Source organism: Eubalaena glacialis, chromosome 6 (genome assembly GCF_028564815.1).
Source record: "Eubalaena glacialis isolate mEubGla1 chromosome 6, mEubGla1.1.hap2.+ XY, whole genome shotgun sequence".
Lineage (NCBI taxonomy): Eukaryota > Metazoa > Chordata > Mammalia > Artiodactyla > Balaenidae > Eubalaena > Eubalaena glacialis.
The window spans coordinates 99664659-99687137 of NC_083721.1; the positions used below are offsets into that span (position 1 = coordinate 99664659).

A 22479-nucleotide genomic window follows, 5' to 3' on the forward strand; every position below is an offset into this window, starting at 1 on the left:
CTGTAACTCTTCTTTATGCTTTTTAAAATCATTTTATATTATATTCACTTACACTTTTTACAGGTTCATTTTTAAAGTGTATGATTTAGTGGTTTTTAAAAGCTGTGCAATCATCACCACTATCTAGTTCTAGAACATTTCGCCCCAGAAAGAAACCCCATAACCATTAGCAGTCACTCCCCATTCCCAGTGTCCCTTAACACTAATCTACTTTTTGTCTTTATGGATTTGGCTACTCTGGATATTTTATATAAAATGAAATGTGGCCTGTTGTGTCTGACTTTTTTGTTTAGCATAATATTTTCAAGAGTCATCCATGTTGTAGCATCTATCAGTACTTCATTCCTTTCTATGGTTAAATAATATTCTATTGCATGGCTATACAACATTTTGTTTATCCATTCATTTATTGATGGACACTGGGCTGTTTCCCTTTTGGGGCTATTATGAATAACACTGCTATGAACATTTGTTTGTACATGTTCTTGCGTAGACCTATTTTTCTCCAATTCTATTAGGCTTATGTCCTGATCTTAAGAAATATTCAGTCTTTCACCATTAGGAAAGATGTTAGCTGTAGGTTTTTTGCAGATGTCCTTTATAAGTTGAGGAGGTTCCCTTCTATTCCTAGTTTGTTGAGTTTCATGTTTTCACCCTGAAAATGTGTTGGATTTTGTCAAATGATTTTCTGTATCTATTGAGATGATCATGTGTCTTTTGTTCTATTGATGCGATATATCAATAGATTTTCTGACTGATTTTTATGTTTAACCAACCTTGCATTCCTGCAATAGATCCCACTTGATCATGGTATATAATTTTTATTTGTTGCCAGATCTGAGATAAGGATTTTTGAGTCTATATTCAGAGTTTCTATTTCTTGTTTTGATAGTTTGTGTTTTTGTACTAATTTGTCCATTTCACCTAGGTCAACTAATTTATTGCCATATAATTGTTCATAGTATTCCCTAATACTATCTTTTATTTTTGTAAGGCTAGTAGTGATGTCTCCTCTTTATTATATTCACTTTTAAATATCATTTTCCTCTAAGTTTTAATAAAGTATCTTAATTTTGCTTTTAATTGACTGTCATGGCTTCCTACAATATTTAATACGCTATTCAGTCTTTATTAATTGTATTTTAAAGTCTGGGCTTTACTATTGAGTACATTTATGTTGTTTGGCTCTTACATCAATATCATTGTCCCTATACAATATTTTGTGCAACTCTTGAAAATTTCTTACAATAAGATGATACCCTTCCCAGTTTCCTGAACTTTTATTTTAGGGGTAGGGGGTACTTAAATTTAGAGATTCTAATCCCCATTTGAATTAAAAGTTATAGTTCACTTAAAATAAAAATCATAATAAAATAAAATCTAACATTTAATAAAATAACATTTAATAAGCATATAACACACACCAGGTATTACAATGCACTGTACGTGAAATCTCCCTATATCAGTATAAACATCCCTGGAGTCAAGTTACAGATTACAAAGCCAAATTTGAACCCAGTTTTGTATGACAACAGAAACCACGTTCTTAACCAGTGGTTGACAAACTTCTTTTTTAAAGGGCCAGATAGGAAATATTTTAAGTTTGTGGGCCACATGGGCTTTGCCACAGTGACTCAATTCCGCTGTTGTAACAAGCAAGCAGTCTTAACAATAAGTAAATGAATGCGCATAGCTGTGTTCCAAGAAATCTGATTTACAAAAAAAGGTAGTGTGCCATAGGCCATAGGTTGTGGTCCCCTGCTCTTACCAGCACACCACACTGGCCTACTTCCTTCTCAAAGCCTTCCCTGATTACCACATAGATCAATTTCTTCTGCTTCTGGACATCTACCATAGTAACTGTTGTAATACCATCATCCTAAATCATATATCCTTGTTTATATATATATGTCTTGTGACGTCTTCTTTTGTTAACTATATTGACAAAAGCTTATGCCAAGGAGTAAGTGATTTTATATATCGCAATATTTTGTTGTATCTCTCTATAACACCCAACCCCATGCTACAGATTATAGCAGTTTAGAAATTTACATGAGTATATCTGGCGAGTTTTGCCTCTATAAAGCCATTCATCTAAGTTCACATAATAGAAATGTAAAAACTGGACAATAAAGATGTTGATATGGAAATGCAGACAACTGCTGTATAGCCAAGGTTCTATGGCCAACATCTTTGATTATGAGTTTTTTTAAAGTAGAAAAAATATTTGTTTCCATTTTCTCAGTTTCAATTTTCTTCTCAGACTTTCCTATCTCAAGGAATCCTAATTTATCAAAACTATAAGTCCGTGATGTATTATTCTAAGAATGAGTAATAATTTAGGTAATAATCAAGTATAGATATTGATAATATTTTTCACATTTTAGAAATGGGTAATAACACCATTTTCCAGGATTAAAATTTTTTAGAATGAGTTCCTTTCTATTAAACAATGGCTTTTTGGCTTTTTTGGGCAGATAGCATTTGTTTTAAGATTTTTTTAATATTCAATTGTTCTTTCATTTACATTATACCCATATTTTTAATTCAGTCTATAAGAAGATACTTTGATACCTTGAGGCTCAAAGCAGATTTAAAACAGAATTGTGCTTTCAAGTGTTACTGAATACATCTGTAATGAAAAGTACAGGACAAGTATTATATGTGGTATGGGCTACAGGGTCTTTTAACTAGAGATGCCGTCAGTCTCTGAGAAATGCCTTTGCCCAGAGACTTGAAATTTGGTAGTCACAGAAGTGAAAACTTGGTGTAAGAAGGTTAGAGTTTTCTAACCTGGAGAAAACAAACAAACAAATGAACAAATAGGAAACATAAACATCAGTCGGAACGAGAAGGAATACAATTTAAAGTTAGCATGGTTTTAATTATCAGACTATGGCTGAAACTATTGACTGGTTACCCCAAAAATCACACTCGAACCACTGTTCCCCTGCTTCATCCACCACCAAGGCCCAAAGTCCTTGATATCTCAACATCCCTTAAAAATAGGGACAGCTACATGCCATGAGCCAGTAAGTCCACAGTCGACATTTGCTAGAGGTCACTGGGAAAGCTTTTACTTCCTGATTAAAAGAGAAAGACTCAATAGGCACAAGCCTTTCCTCATTCTTCCTGCCCTGAACTAGAATACGATGTCTCGATCTGCAGAAGCATCCATCTTGCATCAGGCACAAGGTTTTGCGAGGACAACACCCTGACAACATTAAGCCTCTAAACAAAAAGGACACAACCGCTTTCCTCTAGACTTCTTGTCCTGGAAAAAGTAAATCCCTATTATTTTATGTCATTGTACATAAAACTTGCAGCTGAAAGCATTTCTAATTGATACATACTTGAAAACTACTTTTTAAATTGTCAGTTACTTTTGGGCCACATAATGTGAGTAAAAATTGGCTTTTAAGATAACCTTGGACAATAGGATTTCTTTCTCTTTCAAAATGTTTAATTTCATATTAATAATTATTAACTAAATCTGCTGTTATATTAAACAATGAATAGTTATTATTAGTTCTTCATAATTTTGTTATTGACATTTTATTTTTAAAAGAACAAATCAAAAACTTTGAAATATAGAAAAAGTTACTTTTCTGGCTTTGACTTAGTTAATGTACCTTGTGCTCAATACCTCACAATATAATTTTTAAAAGTTCCCCCACCTAGCAAGGACACAAATTATACCATTGTTACATAGCTGTCAGAATACTGGTATTGTACAAATTTCATCCAGTATTATATGTCAAATGACGTATGGTATAAATAAAATTTAACCTGCCTTAGACATAGAACAAGAGATTTAGGATACTTTGTGAAGGTTTCTTAACTGGAAGGCTGAATGTATCTAAAAAACATTAATTGCTTCAATGATTTTAAATTGCTTTGTGAAGTACACAACAATTAAATGCTCTGATAATTGATTTAATTCAAGTGAATGGCAAAAATTCTACATCATAATACAGTATTTATAGCATACTACTAAAAGGTGAAAAAACAATAAAATTAACTCTTCAAGTTACATAGGATTAAAAGACCTCAAATAAAACTTAGGTTCAGAACAAAATTTAGGTTATCAAGAAAATGGCAGAAGCAATCCAATATGGGCAAAATATCAAAAGTATCTTGGTGAGCTCTTTCGGGTCCGTTCAAAAGAAGCTAAGACACTAAGGGGAAAATAGACTACAGGTTGACAGGTTGACTCACTGTATTGCTAGATTGTGCAATAGAAATCACTTTCTGACACTTGAGTTACTGTTACTGGGAACTTTGGTATATCTGGGAAAAACAATACACTTAGGCAAATGAGGTTATTAAATCAAAGTAAATTCCATCTGCCTTTCTTCTCACACTAAGTTATGAGCTGTGTGCTCAGAAGGCTCCTTTCCTAGGCTGAACCAGAAGGGGGCCTTGAAGCACTGGCTAGAGCTGGAGGTCCCATGCACACTTCAGCAGCTATGCTGTACGGAAGGCCAGCACTGAGTACTGTCAATGCCAAATCTCAGAACTCATCTCTTCCCCATGCTGGCTCAAAGATGACAAATACCTGAATAATTTAGATTTAATAAGCCTGAATAAGGTCTCCCATTGTAACCATTTCACTGAAAATAGAACATTCAAGAGCAGTTAAGTTTTAGTTAAGATAAAGCCTCATGTTACGTTTATATACTTTTCTCTAAGTCTCTATGTGTCAAGAAAAAAAGTCATAAAGTGTGTGTATATACATATAGTACGGAATGTTACTTAAAAGTACATCTTTAAGTCAGCAAAGTTCTAGAGACAAGGACAGAGCACACAAATTTCAAATGGCATTGAATTAATAAATGTATATTTAAAGTATACACACATGCAAGGCTGTAGTTAATAGCAATGTTTACTCCATTCAGAAATCCAACAAAATACAGTGATATTTATATTTAGCTCAATATAAGCAACTGTTGTGGGCAGAGGGCTGAATTTAGTGCTAAAAGACATGTTTAAAAAAATTCATTTTTCTAGGTGTACTTGTGAAAAATGTAAAATGATGCTTCTTTACAGGTTGCCAACTATAACTGTTACTGTTAAACTATTATGTGTAAGGCTCTCAAAGTAAATACCAAGGTAAATGAAACTCAGTCTTAATTCTGAAGATACTAAGCATCTGGTGAAGAAGACAGGAACTCAGCTAACTCTATACAAGGCACTGTGCTAAGCATTAAGAGTAACGCCAACGAACCATGAAGAAGGAAGATTAATCAAACATCAGTTCTAAGCCAAAGTGTATCTATCAGCATGCTAGTAAAGGCATATTAAAAAGCAAGCAGGGCTTCCCTGGTGGCGCAGTGGTTGAGAATCTGCCTGCCAATGCAGGGGACACGGGTTCGAGCCCTGGTCTGGGAAGATCCCACATGCCGCGGAGCGACTAGGCCCGTGAACCACAATTACTGAGCCTGCGCGTCTGGAGCCTGTGCTCCGCAACAAGAGAGGCCGCGATAGTGAGAGGCCCGCGCACCGCGATGAAGTGTGCCCCCCGCTCGCCGCAACTAGAGAAAGCCCTCGCACAGAAACGAAGACCCAACACAGCCATAAAAAAAATAAATAAATAAATAAATAAATAAATAAATATTTTAAAAAGCAAGCAAATGATAGTTAAATATCTGCTATTATTAAATTTACTACTAAAGAACTATTTACAATTAACTAGAATTCTCCAGGTCTTGTAATAATAAAAGAAAAATCACATTTGAATTCTTAATTCTAACATTAATCAGATTAATTTGTTTCTGGAATAAATGCCAAATTCCACATGTGCTTAAATACAGTGAGTCTGGCTCTTTTTTTTTTTTAAAGAACAATTAGAAACATGGAAGAGCAAATTCAATTTTTATAGAATAAAGTATGTTTTTACTAGATAAGCTTCTACAAAGGTATCTTACTTGAAGTCAACAGTGGTGAGCCACAGGCTTCCTTGGCTGTAGAATGCAGACCTTGAGTACCACCGGTGGGAGAGCCCTTTTCCTTACCTATAACTGCCTGTCTCTAGAAGAATTGAGAAATGTTGGCACATGAAGTTGTAGGTAAGTCTTTGCAGTCCACACAGTCTGAATCAAACTGGGCTCAAGTAACACTTTTGCAAAGGCTAACCAGCACAAGGGCATTCTCAGAAGGCCTGATGTATAGTACTCATGCTGTGAGGGCAACTGACTCTCGTTTGTCAAAGTGCAAGATGTATCAATGCATACATTAAAGAAGTATTGGTCCCCACTTCTAATTCAGTAAGGTTATAGGGCAAGTTCTTTCTGCTGAGCATTATATAAGGTGCTGAGAACAAATAGGAGACAGGAAAGAAGCATAGTCTCTAGGAACTAATAATTGTTACTTAAAACACACTGGTCCAAACTTTAAGGACTAAATTCTGAAAACATTAGATTGAAAATAAGACAGAAACAAATCTTTACGTTTGTATAACAATTAATCTTGTTCCCCAAAGCACTGTTTAACCTTAGGAGATGACTTTAAAAGGCAGCAGGGGCTGGGAGGGGAGGGTCCTGCTCAACTTCAGTGTCTGGTTCAAGTACCTTTGCTATTAAGGGGGAAAACCTCAGTTTTTACTTTTTAATATTATATCCAAATAATATTAAGTTTCACTTAGAAGTGAATGTATACATGCAGGATCCTTTTCACTTTGCTTCAGTAACCCATAATTATTCAAAACCTAATGAATTAATGTCAGTCCGACTCCAGTTAAAATGACAATGTAGGAAAGTACCGTCTCCTACTATGGGGATAGGCCTCTAGAAATTAATAACTGGGAAAACAGGTCATGAAATCACTTATAGGCATTCAACAAAAAAAAAAAGATCAAATCTCTTTCTCTCTTGCTAAGGGTATGTGCCTCAAACAGGTTTCTTCATATCTATGCCCCCTTGTACGTCACCTCTCCCCCACCACCGCCCTCCCCAAAAACCATTTGATCTTGAACCTTTACGTCTTGCTCTTTTGTACTGCATGCATCAGTGAATCCTCCTGTTAGAAAGAGAAACCCATGCCACTCAATTATTTTTACTCAATAGGCTTAGAGTTAGAATTATAAATTTTTAAAAAATCCAAAGTATATTGTAATTTGAAATTAACCAAGTCTTTCAGCTAAAGAACACTAATTTCATGAGCATCTTCCACTTGAGAGACATTCTGCACTCCATTGATTTTCTTCTTTCTCATCGCATACATACTCTGAGAGTCATACGCAAAGAGTAAAAATCAAGCACAGAATAATATGCTTTTAACCTAGGTAGTACTTCACATAAAATTATAAACTGTCATATGATGAACATTTTCAACACCAGTAATGTACAAGAAGTCTTCAGATTATCTGCGATTTAATGTGAACACCAATTTAAAATGTGTCAAGAGTTCAAGGTAACAAATACTTAAGTGCCACATACTGCCAATGATTTTCTTCCTTATAAAAACATGGTTTTCTTACTCTCAAATGTTATAGGAAGCCAATCTCTTTCACTGACACAATAAAAAAGATCCATATCTTGGAAACAGGTGAAAAATCCAGTACTTTAATAACAGAGACTCATTCATTTCTAATGAGATTCTATCCTTTTTGATACTTCAAAGCAGAAGACCTATAAATAGTTGGGATTCAAAGTACATCTGAATTTCGACTGTTTTGGTATTTATTTTCTATCTCACTTACTTGATTATTAACTGATGCCCAATCAAACCCTTTCAAAAAGATCTTCTGATGAAGGCCCTGAAAGAACTTCATTGCCAGTATTATTATTAATGATTATTATTACATGGGGGAAATGACCCAGTGACAAGTATTCAATTTCACAAAATGAATCAGTAGCAGAGCCTGAGAGAGAATCTGAGACTCTGATTCAGGATGATCTATTTAATCAGAAAAAACAAGGGCAAACACAATCTTTTCCAAGCCTAACTATACCCTAGTACCCATTTTTCCCCCTAAAATCATTTTCACAGGGTCATATCAGCTATGTGGATTAACAGACTCTCCTGTGATGTAGCAAAGATAAAATGCCATCCTTACCATGGCTGCTAAATTTAGTGGCTACTGTTGCTTTTTCTTTCTTCTAAGCTCTTTGCTGTTTCTAATACTTACCTGATCTACTTGAGGACAATCGAAAAGCAGCTGTTTTTCTAAGATCTCTCCCCTTATATATTCCTCTAGTGGGTGAGAGTATGGGAGGCAGTGTTGGAGTATATACATTGATAAGTCACTTAGGCTTATCAGTAGTAGCACTCAGTAGGATTGAACTTGAAGCTATGAAGAGAATTCTTTCCAGCCATTTCTTTTCAAAAAGGAATCTTGTATGTATTACAGAAATAAAATCCCCAAATCATGAGTAAATCAGCAAACCATGAAAACAAAACAAAACAAACAAGAATAGAAGGTAATTACTCCATTTTATTGACCCTAGTTCAAAAAAAAAACAAAAACAAAACCCAGATTAAAGTATTCAGGCAGACTCTGAAATATACAACTGTCACAAGGAAAGCATTTCAGAGCAAAATGTGCTGCAATATGCTACTATGATTAAAAGCCATGTAATCTGGAGACCCTCTAACAAAAAGAAAAAGAAAATGAACTAGGCAAATAGCTTTTTACAGTTTTTTTCTTAAAAAAAAGGCTGTAATTTTGTCATAGTTACACAAAGGTAGATGCGACTTTCATCTTAGTATTAAAACATATTTTCATCTGTTGGTGTTTAATTACACTCAAAGAAATCACACATGGTTTAATACTAAGAATAAACTATTATTTTATGACACTATTACATGTGTTAAGTCTGAGCCCATCATAACACATACTAAGGGAAATCATTTAGCATACACTATCTAAACAGAAAAGATCCTTGCACAGCTTTTCTCGTACTTTTGTTTTTTAAAATGTACAAATATTACTAGACACAAATGAGAGAATAAGGAGCAGCAGTGAAGTACACCATACGTTCCCACTGTAGGCTGCTGAGTCCTAGTCTTTGTTCCGGTAGTTTAAAGCCACTGGGAGGAAAGCGAAGTGTCTCTATTAAAAAACGTTTTTACATTATTGCTGGCAAAAGTTATACTTCTGATAGGTTCAGTCATCGTGATTATTCCTGACTGTATTTCCTTCTTTAATAGAGATCTCTTTCAATTCTAGGAACCTGCAGTATAACCACCCTGGAAAACAGGTCGGTAGCAGGGCAATCTGATAAAACAACGTGAAGGACAGATAGTAAAGAAGAATGCTAAGTTATTTTCCTACTGAAACAGTTCTGAAGTAATTCTCTATCAGTGACAAAATTTTTGTTTTTTACCAGCTACGCATCTATCCAAATATCATCCACCTTGTCCTCAATTAGCAGTTTCCTCAATATTAAAATTTCCCAGAATAGTTTTAATGGTACAACTCAAACCAAAAACACTAACCACGCCCTTTATACCCTGAGTCAAGCCACCTTTTGCTTTTTAATCCCCCCATAAACTCCAAAAACGTACATCTTTCACCTAAAAGGGTTTGCACAGTTCCCTAACCCGAGTCAGAGACTCTTTTTAGCTGTGCCTTGATAAAATTCCTATTGGAAGACGCTTTCTCCCGGGCAGAGGAGTCGCCCAAAGAGGCACCCACGCTTACCTCCCACACACCTGCAACCCCTGGCGGGATGCTGGAGCGGAGGCTCCGAGGACTGCGCTCCTCTCCAGTTCCTGCTCTCCTCTCTCCCGGGAAACTACAGTCCAGGCTGCGCCTTCGGCTGCTACAGGGACCTAAGCTCCGCCTCCCCCTCCTGTAGTTGGCGAATTCGGCAGCTGTTGCTCCTCCCCCTGCTGTTCCGGCTGCTGCCCTGGCTGAAGGCGGCGGGAAGCTGCTGCCCTGGTACCTTAGCGCTCCCCGCACTTCTGCAGCTGCTCTGCCGCTTCCCTTCCCCGGGGACCCCTCTCCCGTCACTCAGTGGCCTGAACCTAGAGCAGCCTCCCGGCCAGTCCGGGCACCTCCGCGAGGAGCCCAGGCTCAACCTATCCCTGCCCGAGCCGCAGGTCTCGCCGCTCGGTGTGCCTGGTGCTTGGCCGCTTTCGGGGAAACTGCTGCTCCAGCCAGGGTGCATCCTCACACCGCGCCCTCCCTCCACCCTGGCTATTCTCCCGCGGCTTCCTCTCCGCCCTCGCAGCTCGGCCGCCCCACGTTCCCCACTTGGAGTTCTTCCCCCGCCCCCCTTCCTTCCTCGGCTCCGCTAGCCCGCCCCCACAATGGGTGAGTCGCCTGCCGGGCCGACCCTGCATCCTGATTGGCGCAGGTGAGAGCTGACCCCTCCCTTCCTCTTCTTTCCGTGCACCCTCTCTCTTTTTCTCACCTCCTCCCGCACAGTCAGGGAACTCTCCTACTATTGGCTAAAAGTGTCCCCACCCATCGCCTTAGGCTCCACCGCATGGCCTGACGGGAATCGTAGTCTTGCATGTGCCGGAATTGCCGACAATGCCGGCGAGTGGGACTACGAGTCCCCATAGGCCCCTGCGCGACTCCGGCTGGGCAGGATTCCGGACAACGCCTGGTTCCTCTCGGGTCCTTCCGGCGTCGCCGGAGTACATTGATCTGGGAGTTGAAGAGGGCTCCAAAGGTGGCAAGTGAAGTCAGTGCCTCAGTTGCCGGTAAGGTGTGGCTGTTCTGTTCCAGTCACCGTAGTCCCGCGCGGAGCAGAAGAGCTCTGGGGTCACACGGGGGTCGTGGCTGAGGCACTCGGGCTTGGTTCTGGCAGGCGGAGCGGACGGGGCTGGGAACGGGGCCCTATGGGCGTAAGCGAGGTTACCCTACGCGAGTGGCGTAAAGCGGGTTTGTAAATGCCGCCTGCCCTGCTCGGGCCTGAACGCCTCCAGGAAGTCTCCTCTAGGTGGGGGCGGGAGGGGAAGGACGAGGTTGGCCTCTGGTGCCCCCGGAGGAGGGAGAGGGCGGATGTGCCTGGGGTGGGGTCCTCTGAAGGTGTGGCTTGGGGCGGGGAGATGAGGCTGCTGTTTTCCCCCTGCTTTAGAAATAGGATAGGGAAGGAGTGGAGGAAGGAAGGGGCGCTTGGATTGTGCTTTTGAGGTGACTCGGGTTATGCCCTTTGAGGGAAGAGGAGAACTGTAGAAGAAAGAGTCAATGTTGACAGAGACCTACGGATTCAGTACTAGTTTCATGATGTGGTCCCTCTAAGGAGGTAATTTTGCCCTAAGTAGAAAAGCTTAACGCTGTAAAGATGTAATTCCTAAGATGTATTTACTGTTTTCCTGTTTACTGTTTTCAAAGAGCATTCACAGTTGGATGCTAATGAGGAAACTGAGGGGATAAATGACGTGCCCAAGGTCACACACGTAGGGACAGATCGTCTGAATCTAATCTAGTTGTAATCCAGCTTCTGCATCGGAGCTGCCGCACCAGAAAGGAGTAGGGAGTTTGTTTTTTTTTTTGAAGAGGGTGGAGGAAGTTGCAAAGTAATGAATTTTAGTTATTTCTAAGAAGCCATCTGTGAGGTGAAGAGTTTTTTTGAGCTGGAGAGAAATTCCTCAGCAAAAGAAAAGCACGCACTCTAACCTGTTGGAAAAATAAGAAGAATCAGTTTCAACTTACCTATTTTTTCCTTTTATTAGAGGTATATTAAGGGATGGACTGTGCTACCATTTTAGAGGGTAGTTGATGGGACAGGAGAAAGTCAGGTAACAATACAGTTCACCCTTACTGGTGAAAGATACTCCTTTCCCTTCCAACCTTAGTCTTTACTCTGTTTTTTTACTCTCAGCTGAGAACAATGGGATTAGGATTCTTTCACGAAACTTACTTTACACTTTTTCAAATAATACAGCAGCAAGAGAGAGTTTATTTCTAGTTGTGCTTATTACTAGAAAAGAAGATACGTTGCATTTCTTGGAGGTAGCATCACATTTTTGTTGATTTTTATTTACTTCCCCTCATTTTCTTGGCTCGTGTGTGTGTTGTGTGTGTGTGTAAATAATAACATCAGGCTCTTGTATATTTTATTTTTCTTAGCATCATCTATGAGTTTTAACTCATTCTTATTTTACATTAAAGAATGGAAAAATGGACATTTGTGTTTTATATTGAGCAGAAAGCAGTGTGCTTGTTCCAGTCTTACCCACTGTTGTCACCAATTATAATTACAGTTCACAAATATTATTATTAGACAGTTCTTTAATAGAATTTTAGGAGTATGTTCATTGACATCAAGATCTCTTCCTGATAAGTTTATAGCTAAAAATCGGGTATCTACTGATAGCAGGTAATCCGTCGTGGTTTACTGTTGTATAAGTTGACCATTTAAATATGCAGCATTTTGAATGTACTCTGAAATTATTAAAATTATCCACAATGTGTTTAACTTTTGAATGCAAAAACACTTTATAGGATCAGAAATACTCTTACATTCCTCTTTGATTGAAACTAAGATGGTCTGGAAATTAATATGACTTTTAAAATGAAAGAGAGGTATGATACTATAGAATGAAGTAAAATAAAAAGTAATTAGTACCGTAAGTAAGTAATGCAGTAGACAAGGAAGGAAGACCGACTGAACAAATGGAAAATTATGTGGAGGTAACTGGCTCAGTGCTGTGTTAGAAGGGTGCGGTAGTTTAAATAGACCATAAACTGAATATGAGTCAGTTATGGTAAAGCAAGAATGTGAAAGTATTTTCTATGTGGCTGTGTAGGCATTTGCTTTTTGTTGGAGGAAGTGAGAAATGAGTTCTTATTTTTGACATGCAGTTAGGAGGTTGTGGAATGACTTTTGAACCAAAAGTCAGGAAAATTTGGGAATTAGTAAAATTAATATAATGCACTTGTCTAGGGAGTGTTAGTTTTTGTCCTTGGTTCGATTCTACACCAACTGCTCTTCATCTCTGAGCTTCATTATAGTATTGATACTTCACCAATGGCGAATGGTGAGTAACAGAATGGTGGGATAATGTTTCTATTGTATTTATCATCTTGCAGTCACATGCTGGAGTACTGTGGTCATTTTGGAGCTCTGCACACTGAATAACTTAGGGCTCACAGAATGATGTGTACACTTGTATTTTTATAGTAGTTTGCAGTTCACCAGTTCACGTTTGTTGTCATTTTGGGTTTTGCAGGAGCCTTGTGTGAACTTTTGGACCTCATTTCTTATAGGGCTTAGGATGTGTCCCATATACATGATCTTTTTTTCTTTAAGGATGTAAGATCTGTAAGAACAGGACTGTTGTGTTATCATTGTGTTTCCCAGTAGGTAAAATAATTGAGTACCTGTTTACAAAGAGAATAAAGAAGTTCAGATTGGTTAAGTGCAAGATCATGTAGCTAGTAACTGGTGGAACCAAGGCATAATCCAGGTCTTCTTACTATAGATCTTTAATATTGTGGAATAAAGACTCAGTTCCCTTAGATTATTTATTTTACCTGAGAAAAAGACTTAAAATGATTTAAATATTCATATACTGTTACCGTCTTACTCTGTTTAATGCTCACAATTTCTCTTGTCTCCTATCTAGCTCTCCATCCTTAACCCCAGCATTTCTCATTTACCGTGCTTTTCAATTACTACCTACAAAAGCTCTTTCCTGACCTTTGTACATGTTACATCCTCCTGCCTGGGCTGCTTCCCCTCCCCTTCCCAAGTCTGGTCCACTCCTAGTTAATTTTCAAGTCTCAGTTTAAATGTTATTTCTCAGGGGAACCTTCTCTGACCATTGACCCTTCCTCCCCCAAACTAGAGTAAGTTCCCACTATATCTTCACCATAATCTGTAATTCTTTGTAGCATCATCACAAGAGGAAATTATTTCTGTGTTTATTTGGTAAATGTCTGTCTCCCTCACTAGATTGTAAGCTACCTGAGCAGGGCCGTCATTTGTCATGTGCCTTACCTCACTACTTATACAGTGTCTGACACAAAGTTAAGTACTCAGTAATTATTTGCTGAATTTATGAACAAATGTAAGTGCATTCATGCACAGTGCCTCCAGCACTCTGCTAGGGGCAGAAATACAGAAATTAATAAAGGAGACATGTTCCCTACCTTTGAATATAAAGGAGTTATTTTCAGAAGTTTAATATAAATTGTAGAAAGATGTTTGTTCTTTCTTAGAGGTCTGTAAAATCAGGGTAGTTTTCTATGTGGACATGGCAAAGGAATCATTTTCTATTACAGCAGAATTTCTGTATAACAGCATTTTGGAGACCTTGTCACTATCCTGCTTTTGCAAGCAACATTCATTATAACAGAATACAGACATGGAAGAAAGTAACTTTCAATGGATTCTGTTCTTCCCTAATGTTATCTCATGCTGTCCTCAACAAAATTCATGCTTTTTCCTTTTTTCTTTGTTGTTTTGTTTCATTTTTTAGCCACAGTATCTTCCTTTGAGTTTTTACCTTTAGTATCACCTGCCTTAGACAAGGTGACTGTAAAATTGAGTAGTACTTATTTCAAAGGAGCTTATAGTTTGTGCTTCTTGAAAGTTTTCATATTTCAGTGAGTCTCACGGTAATATCTTGTTTGCTTTAACCTAGATACTTAACGAGAGTAAAAATATTATTTTCAAAACATGCAGACTAAATTCAGGAAAAAATTGTGTTAGGTTTGGGTCCTGAAAACAAATTCTCTGATCTTTCACAGTACTGTAATAATGGCATAGAATAAATTCAACAGCTCTGTGTTGCTGTAGCTTTGCCTGCCTTCATGAATTTACCAATTTACTCTTCCACAAGATATTGTCAAAAAGTGATTGCTGATATTTGGCTTTAAAACTTGGTAATGCTCCCAGTTTTTATTATTAAATGTAAGTCTTTGATAAGTTCTAAATTTAATTTTTAAAAAGTAAGTCGCTGTGTTGTTTGAATCTTGGATAAAAAAATTTATATTGACCTAGCATACTAATATGTGAAAGATAAAACTGAAGTACTGCTTCTTATATCTTGTTGGGTTATTAAGGTTGATATGATTGGTAATGTATGCCAAGAATTTTAAGCTAATTCCATGATAAACAATTTTTTTCCATAATATAAACTGCAGAAGTGATTTAGATGTTAAGTAGTGTCATCGATGGTGTGTATTATTGCATTTGAAATGTTATAGAAAGTTGCAGTCTTAGAGATATATGTTTTAGCAATCTGCGCGTGCGCATACACACACACACACACACACACACACACACACACACACACACACAATGTAAAAAGTGAAAGCATCTTTATTGTAGCAGTTAGAAATAATTTATTGGCAGAAAGGTAAACAGTGTAGTTTGGTGGTCCATTTTCGTCTGTATGAAGATGAAGAATTCAGTTTTCTCATTTTAGCTACACAATTAATTGCATCTTGGATGTAATGTAATATTACAGTCTTATTTTTCAAGGTCACCCTTACATTTTTGGTATGTATAATCTTTTCTTTTTTTTTTAACCACCCAAAAAGTGAAATAAATATTCAGTCTCACTGTGCAGTTGCCTAGAATCAGGTGTTGCTATTACAAAAAAGAAAGAAAGAAAAGAGGATTTTTAATCAGCAAGCTTATGAATTATTGGGTAACAGCAGTGGAGCTTATTAAGTGGTAGTCACTACTGTTTACTTAGGCCAGTCCTTTGGAAATAAGTTTACCAGAAGTAAGTTAGATTGCATAATAATACTTTGGTTCATTCATTTATCAAATATTTATTGAATATATATTATGTATAAAATTGCCTTAAATCTTCTTTGTACCAACCCTATGATGTAGAGGCACTATTATCCCCAAGGTTAATGAGAAAACTAAAGTACAGGGAGGTTAAGTAACTTCCCCGAGGTCACACAACCACTTATTGCTTGGAATTAGGATTTGAATCCATGCTGGCTGAGTTAAGACACCATATTTTTAATCACGGCAGTAAAATGATGTTAGTGATTGAGCGCCATTGGAGGGCAGTTAGAGTTGCAGTTACAGAAAAGTTGTATCTTAGATGCTAAGGTCGGTGTGGCAGGCAAAAATTCCTTATCTTCAAGCTTACTCTAAAAAAAACACTTAGGAAGTTACCACATTGGAAACTAACAGAGCGTCAACACATCATTTTTCCTCTAGCATTGGAATAGAATTACTTTTCCTTTGAGTGCTGGGTCAGGTATTTAACTTGTTATTCAGAGATCATGTTGGAAAAGAAATATGTACATTATAATACATAGTCACAGTGTGATTATGTGGAGTCACAGTGTGGTGAGCTGCTCACTGTGAGGGACAACTATGGCTCTCAGTCTGATGCGGGGAGGGCAGCAGATCCATGTCTTTTTCTCTTTCATTCTGGGGCTTATATGCGTGGAATGGAATTATGATCACCTACCTATTTCAGTAGTTTTCTTTTTTGTTGTTTTCTTCAAAAAAAATTGTTCAGCATGCTCATTGAATTTGCATAGAAAAGTGTATATATAGTATGACACAGGTATGCTCCCTGGAGTTATATGAAGTGGCAGCTTAACATGTATTTCTTTATTGTCTCTCTTCCCTGCAAGACTGCACACCCTCAAGGGCATGAACTATATCTGGCTTTTCATCATCACATCTCTAACACTGCTGCTGACGTAGACTGACTATGTAGAGTACTGAGCTAGGTACTAGGAAATAGAGAACGGAATAAAACTTCTCTACAGTGTTTATAATTTGGTGGATAGTAGGAGATGGAAAGACCATTATATGGATATTTAGCCATTCTGATATATTGAGTACTTGTACATGCATCAATTCATTTGATAATTTTGGGTCAGAGCTGATAGGAGGGGGGAAAATGATAGTTTGTCTAAGTTACCTTCTGGTCCCTGGCACTGAAACATGCCTTCCTGCTTTATTCAACCATCCTGTCTTCAGGATGAACTGGAACTCTAGTGGAGTTTGGAGTTCAGGAAGGACAAAATCCTAAGATGTTACACATCTGCTGCCTTCTTAGACTTCATTAGGTTGCTGCAACCAAAGGCATTTGGGAATGGTAAATGAATCAGACATGGCCTCCAGACTTCAACTACTCCCTATACCAGTTCACATTGTTGCAAGGCTTTCTAATTTAATTACAAAGCATTTTGAATATGGTCTTTTATTCAGAAGTAGATACTTGTGGATGCCTTTATCGGTAATAAAATTGGCATTTTGGCAGTATTTTCAAAACTTGAGAGATTTCTGAGGTCCTACCTTAATTTTGGCATGCTTCCTTGAAAAATGAATTACAGTTTTGCAAGTGAATGTCAGGTGGAATTGTACGTATGGTATAAGCAGATACCATTCTATCTCCCTTATTTCTTCTTGGGACTAATAGAATTTTTATTTGAGATCAGTTGGGAGCTAAAGGTGAGGTTAAAGTTCATCATCATGATAGAATCTTGTGCTTATTAGCACCTAGTCCATTTATCATCTGAGGCTAATAATTTTATCAACGTTTAAGTGCTTTGTGGCAGTGTTGTGGTGCAAAGAAATTTGATAAGGTAAGGTAAAGAAAATACACATTGCATACTGTAGAGAACCTTAGGCAGTAAGGAGTCATTAAGTAAGGTAGTAGGTCTCTAAGATTATAAGTGTTACAGAGCAGGTAAGCCTGACCCATGTGGTACAGTCTCCTTACATTGTACTTCCAAGCATAGAGAACATAGGGACAGAATGAGAGCTTGAGTTTAATTGAATTTCTAAGGGGTTTTAAAGGAAAGCTTTAGCATTATATTAGAGAAATTAAAACATCACAAATACTAATAAAAAGGAAAATACAAAGATGTACCTCAATTAAATACTAAATGACTGTTCAGTTAGGCATTATTTAATTCATGAACCACTACATTAAGAACTTTGTGGGCATAAGTGAACACATTCAAGGGAACAAATTTGTTTCCTGCCTTCCAACAAATGTTTTCATTTAAATTTTGTTCAGACCAGAATTTAACAAAAATTTAGGCATTCGAATAGGAAAAAAATCGAGGATTGTCAAAACCAAAGAGACGTGTATCCTTTTCCCTGAACCTGTTGTGCAGAAATGTCTTAGAAGCCAGTTGTTGCTATTTTTGTTGTTCCCATTTCCCATCAGCTAATTCAGAGGTAGCAAGCCTTTTGATTCTATTATCTTCTGGTTTTCCTGTATAGATTATCCCCCTTTATGGATTATCTTGAGAAAATCTTTGATCACATCTTGATTTCACTCTGCTACTGAGCCTATTTCTGGGCCACGGCTTTCTTTATTAAATTGCTCTATATACATTAAGAGAATAAAAAGTAATTTTAACACAGGCTTGCATTTGATGATCACATTCTTTTAAGGATTCCTAAACTATGTAATTTGCTTTGGATGATATATGTAACTTTTTTGGGTGGCCCAAGTAATTTATATATGCCTCCATTTTGGCAAGTGGAGGAGAAAAGGTTTTAAAAATATGCTATGAAAGTGGCCTTTATGACATTGTGATATCAGTATTAGGCTATCCTTGTGTGTGCTATGCAGGGACAGGACTAGGGTGAGGCAGGAAGGGTCTAGGGTACAAAATTTAAGAAGGCGCTCACTCTCTGTCAGGCAGGTAAGAGCTTAATTTTGTGCTCTAGGCACCTGGTTTGCCTCACCCTAGTTCCAGTCCTGATGCCATGTCAGGTTCATAGAATCTTGGATAAAACATTAATAACTAATAATATGAATTGAATGTTTATTGTGTGTCAGACAGTGTAATGAGTACATGCATTTTGTACTCTTAATAATCCTGTGAGGTGAGTACCTCAATCGTTATTTCCAGTAATTTCTCATTGAGTTTAGAAAGATTAAATAACAAATGATATCACCCACCTGAGCAAAATTCAAACTTAGACCTTTGTTTCAAATCTAAGCACTTAACCTACTGCTCTGTACTGTCCATCTGTAGAAAAACCTAATTACTTCTTGTCCGTTTTATGATTTTTGTATTAAGAAACTACTCCCCCACATATGGAAGTTCTTACACTGACATGATGCAGGTAACTTTTAAAGTGAGTGAGTCAGAGGTCTCAGCAGCGGCAAATGGAAGATCCACAAACTTGTGCTGCTGAGTACCCTAGGGCGACCTTGAATCAGAGCCACATTCCCACTGGCTTCCATCTCCAAACACTCTGCGTGGAGTCTGGGGGTCTTGGCTCTCAGCCGCGGGACCAGTGGAGGACGCAAAGAGCAGGGCAGGTGAGCCTAGAAGTAGATCAGTTTGGCAGACTAAGATGTCCTGTACAATAGGTTATAGTAGCTCAATAGCATATTTGTTTAAAATATCTGTGACTAGTTTCTTTTTTTTTTTAATTAATTAATTTATTTATTTATTTATTTATTTATTGGCTGTGTTGGGTCTTCGTTTCTGTGCGAGGGCTTTCTCTAGTTGCGGCGAGCGGGGGCCACTCTTCATCGCGGTGCGCGGGCCTCTCACTGTCGCGGCCTCTCTTGTTGCGGAGCACAAGCTCCAGACGCGCAGGCTCAGTAGTTGTGGCTCACGGGCCTAGTTGCTCCGTGGCATGTGGGATCTTCCCAGACCAGGGCTCGAACCCGTGTCCCCTGCATTGGCAGGCAGATTCTCAACCACTGCGCCACCAGGGAAGCCCTGTGACTAGTTTCTTAATGTGAATTTCTGGGGACTTTTATTTCTAAATTGTGAAATTTGGAGATTGGACTAGATAATATATAGTAATGTATACTAATGGCTGTTATCACTTTAAAATTTTAGGGTCTTAACGTTTAGGTTTCTTAAATGCATGAGCATGTGACAACAGTACAGATAAATTTACTGGTGAGAAATTGAGATCTGGAACTATCTGAATTATGGAAAAAATCTGGGTCCGGATATCTTTTGCCAGTCCTTATCCTTACTATTCGGACCACTCACCTTTGTTCTTACAATGCTTTGTTCATAATGCTTGTGTAGTGATTGTCCCTAGAGCAGTGATTCTCAAGTTGTGGAGAGAGGTGTTTAAGGGCTCCTGTGAGAGGAAGGGCTGGTAACCATAGTTATTACTTAGTACATGTATTGAATGAATGAACAGTTTAGTGTGTTTTATCTCACATTTAGGATTTGATAAAAGAATTTATTTGAAAAACAAAACAGTTCTGCTGTTCTAAGGTTTACAATCACCTATCTTCCCCCATTTATCTGGTTTTCAAGAGTCCTTGACTCCCCTGGCTAGATGGTTGATTGTACAGAGGACCTGACCTCTAGAAAGAGATCTTGTCATCCTAGATTAAAATGTACTTAATCATAATAGCTAATATTAAATAATTACTGTGTTCCATGTACTGTTCTAAACACTTTATCTGTAATAATTTGTTTAATCTTCACAACCTTAAGAGACAGATACTATTGTTATTCTCATTTCATAGATGAGAAAACTGTAGCACAGAGAAGTTAGATAACTTGCCCCAGGTCACAGAACTAGTAAGTAGTAGATCCAGGATTGATTCTAAGCGAATCTGGTTCTAGAATCACTATGCTTGTCACTTACCTCACTAATGACAGTGCTGTTAATGTTGACTAAGTATAGTAGGCCCCCCCTTTTTCTGGCTATAGGTTCCAAGACCCCTAGTGGATGCCAGAAACCTTAGATAGTATCATCCCCTCTGTATACTGTTTTTTCCTATACATACATATGTGTGGTAAAGTATAATTTATAAATTAGCAAGAGATTTTTTTTTAAAGATTTTTTTGATGTGGACCATTTTTAAAGTCTTTATTGAATTTGTTACAGTATTGCTTCTGTTTTATGTTCTTGGTTTTTTGGCCACGAGGCATGTGGGATCTTAGCTCCCTGACCAGGGATCAAACCTGCACCCCCTGCATTGGAAGGTGAAGTCTTAACCACTGGACCACCAGGGAAGTCCCAGCAAGAGATTAACAACAATAACTAGTAATAAAATAGAGCAATTATAACAATGCACTGTAATAAAGTTATGTGAATGTGGTCTCTCTCAAAATATCTTATTGTACTATACTTACCCTTGTGATGATGCAAGGGGATAAAATGCCTGAGTGATAAGATGAAGCGAAGTGAATGATGTAGGCATTGTGATGTAGTGTTAGGCTACTATTGACCTTCTGATGATACGTCAGAAGGAGGATCATCAAGCATGATGATGTCAATGGTTGCATGTTGGGAGCAGATGATATCTATGGTTGGGGGTCTCAGGCTGGAGGGTGTGAGATTACGTCATGCTGCTCAGAATGGCGAGCAATTTAAAACTTATGAATTGTTTATTTCTGGAAATTTCCATTTAATATTTTTGGACCGCAGTTCACCTCAAGTAAGTGAAACTGGATTGGGGGTGTGGGCGCTGTATAATTCAAACAGCCCTATTACTATTTTCCTTTAGGTAACATTGTGAACTTTGAAGTCTTTCTTAGAACCTTAACCCTCACTTAACCCTCTATAGAAAAATAAACAGTAAGTTTTAAATGACTGATTTATAAGTATATGTTTAGAACCAGATCTGCTTAATAGTTAAGGAACACTTGTCTGTGAAAGTTATATGGAGTTTAACAAAGAATGATAAAGTAAATGGAGTTAAATCGCTAAATTTTACATTTAGGCATTTTTCCTTCGTGGGTCATTGTGTGCTAATTTGCCAGTGTTACCTATTTTCAAAAACATCTTAATTTTCAGATGTTGTTTTAGTTAGAACCTCCATTATTTCTTAATTAATAACTCAGTAAATGCTTGTTTGGTCAGTCATGTTTACAGAGATACTAGAGATATATCTTTTTGATCTTGTTTTTTTTTTAAAAAAAAAAAAAACGGTGGTATCCGATTCCTGGAAATTGTGGTATAACAGAGGAGGTGCCTTTACAAATCTGACTGAGGTCAGATCTTCCAGTGAAGTGATAATTCTTTGCAGAATGTATACTTTCTTTAAATAGTTACTTAAAACTGCAAAAATACAGTGCTTAGGAACTTAGTAAATTAAAGTGATTTAATATAGAGGCTTTATGGTTTGATTTAGAAATTACTTCATCTTTCAGTCTAATTATATCACTTTCAAGTATACAGCTCAGTTTTGGTCCATCTTAAAAAACTAAAGCATAGATAGGACAAGTGACTTGCTCAGAGACAAGATGGTTTATAATGACAGGATTTGAGCCCATGTTTTCAGATCGTTCTTACACTCCTTTCACATCTCTCTGCACAAATTGTGCATTTATTATTTTGGAGAAGCCTAGAAAAAATTGATACATATAAACAAATACAGTGGCAAAATGTAATATATTACACCTACCATTAAGAAGAGATTGTTCCTAGAGGTCCCTAAATGCAAAATTCTATCAATACTAAGCTGACAGCAGTGCATGTTCAGGGAGGTTGAGTTCCACATTACCTTATTCAAGAAGAAAACTGTAGAATGGAGGACCTTGAATTATAGAAAATATAATTTGCAGAGGAAGGAGAGAGATGTAGGTGTATCCTGAAGGTTCAAGCTCATTTTGGTCTAAGTAGGATCTCTTACTTACCCTGTTCC

At 37.6% G+C, this 22479-nt stretch overlaps 2 protein-coding genes across 3 annotated transcripts in view; one reads left to right on the forward strand and one right to left on the reverse strand.

Annotated features, from left to right (window-relative positions):
• Positions 1–9752, reverse strand: part of SERPINI1 (serpin family I member 1) — a 66476-nt gene extending 56724 nt beyond the window's left edge. Inside the window, exon 1 of one of the 2 annotated variants that reach the window (XM_061193458.1) lies at positions 9644–9752. The gene's annotated coding sequence lies outside the window, so the exon portion shown is untranslated. The remainder of the gene's footprint in view (positions 1–9643) is intronic. The other variant, XM_061193459.1, reaches the window with a different exon arrangement.
• A 768-nt stretch (positions 9753–10520) lies between these two features.
• PDCD10 (programmed cell death 10) overlaps positions 10521–22479 on the forward strand; it is a 39704-nt gene continuing 27745 nt past the window's right edge. The window contains exon 1 of the mRNA XM_061193460.1: positions 10521–10653. The gene's annotated coding sequence lies outside the window, so the exon portion shown is untranslated. The remainder of the gene's footprint in view (positions 10654–22479) is intronic.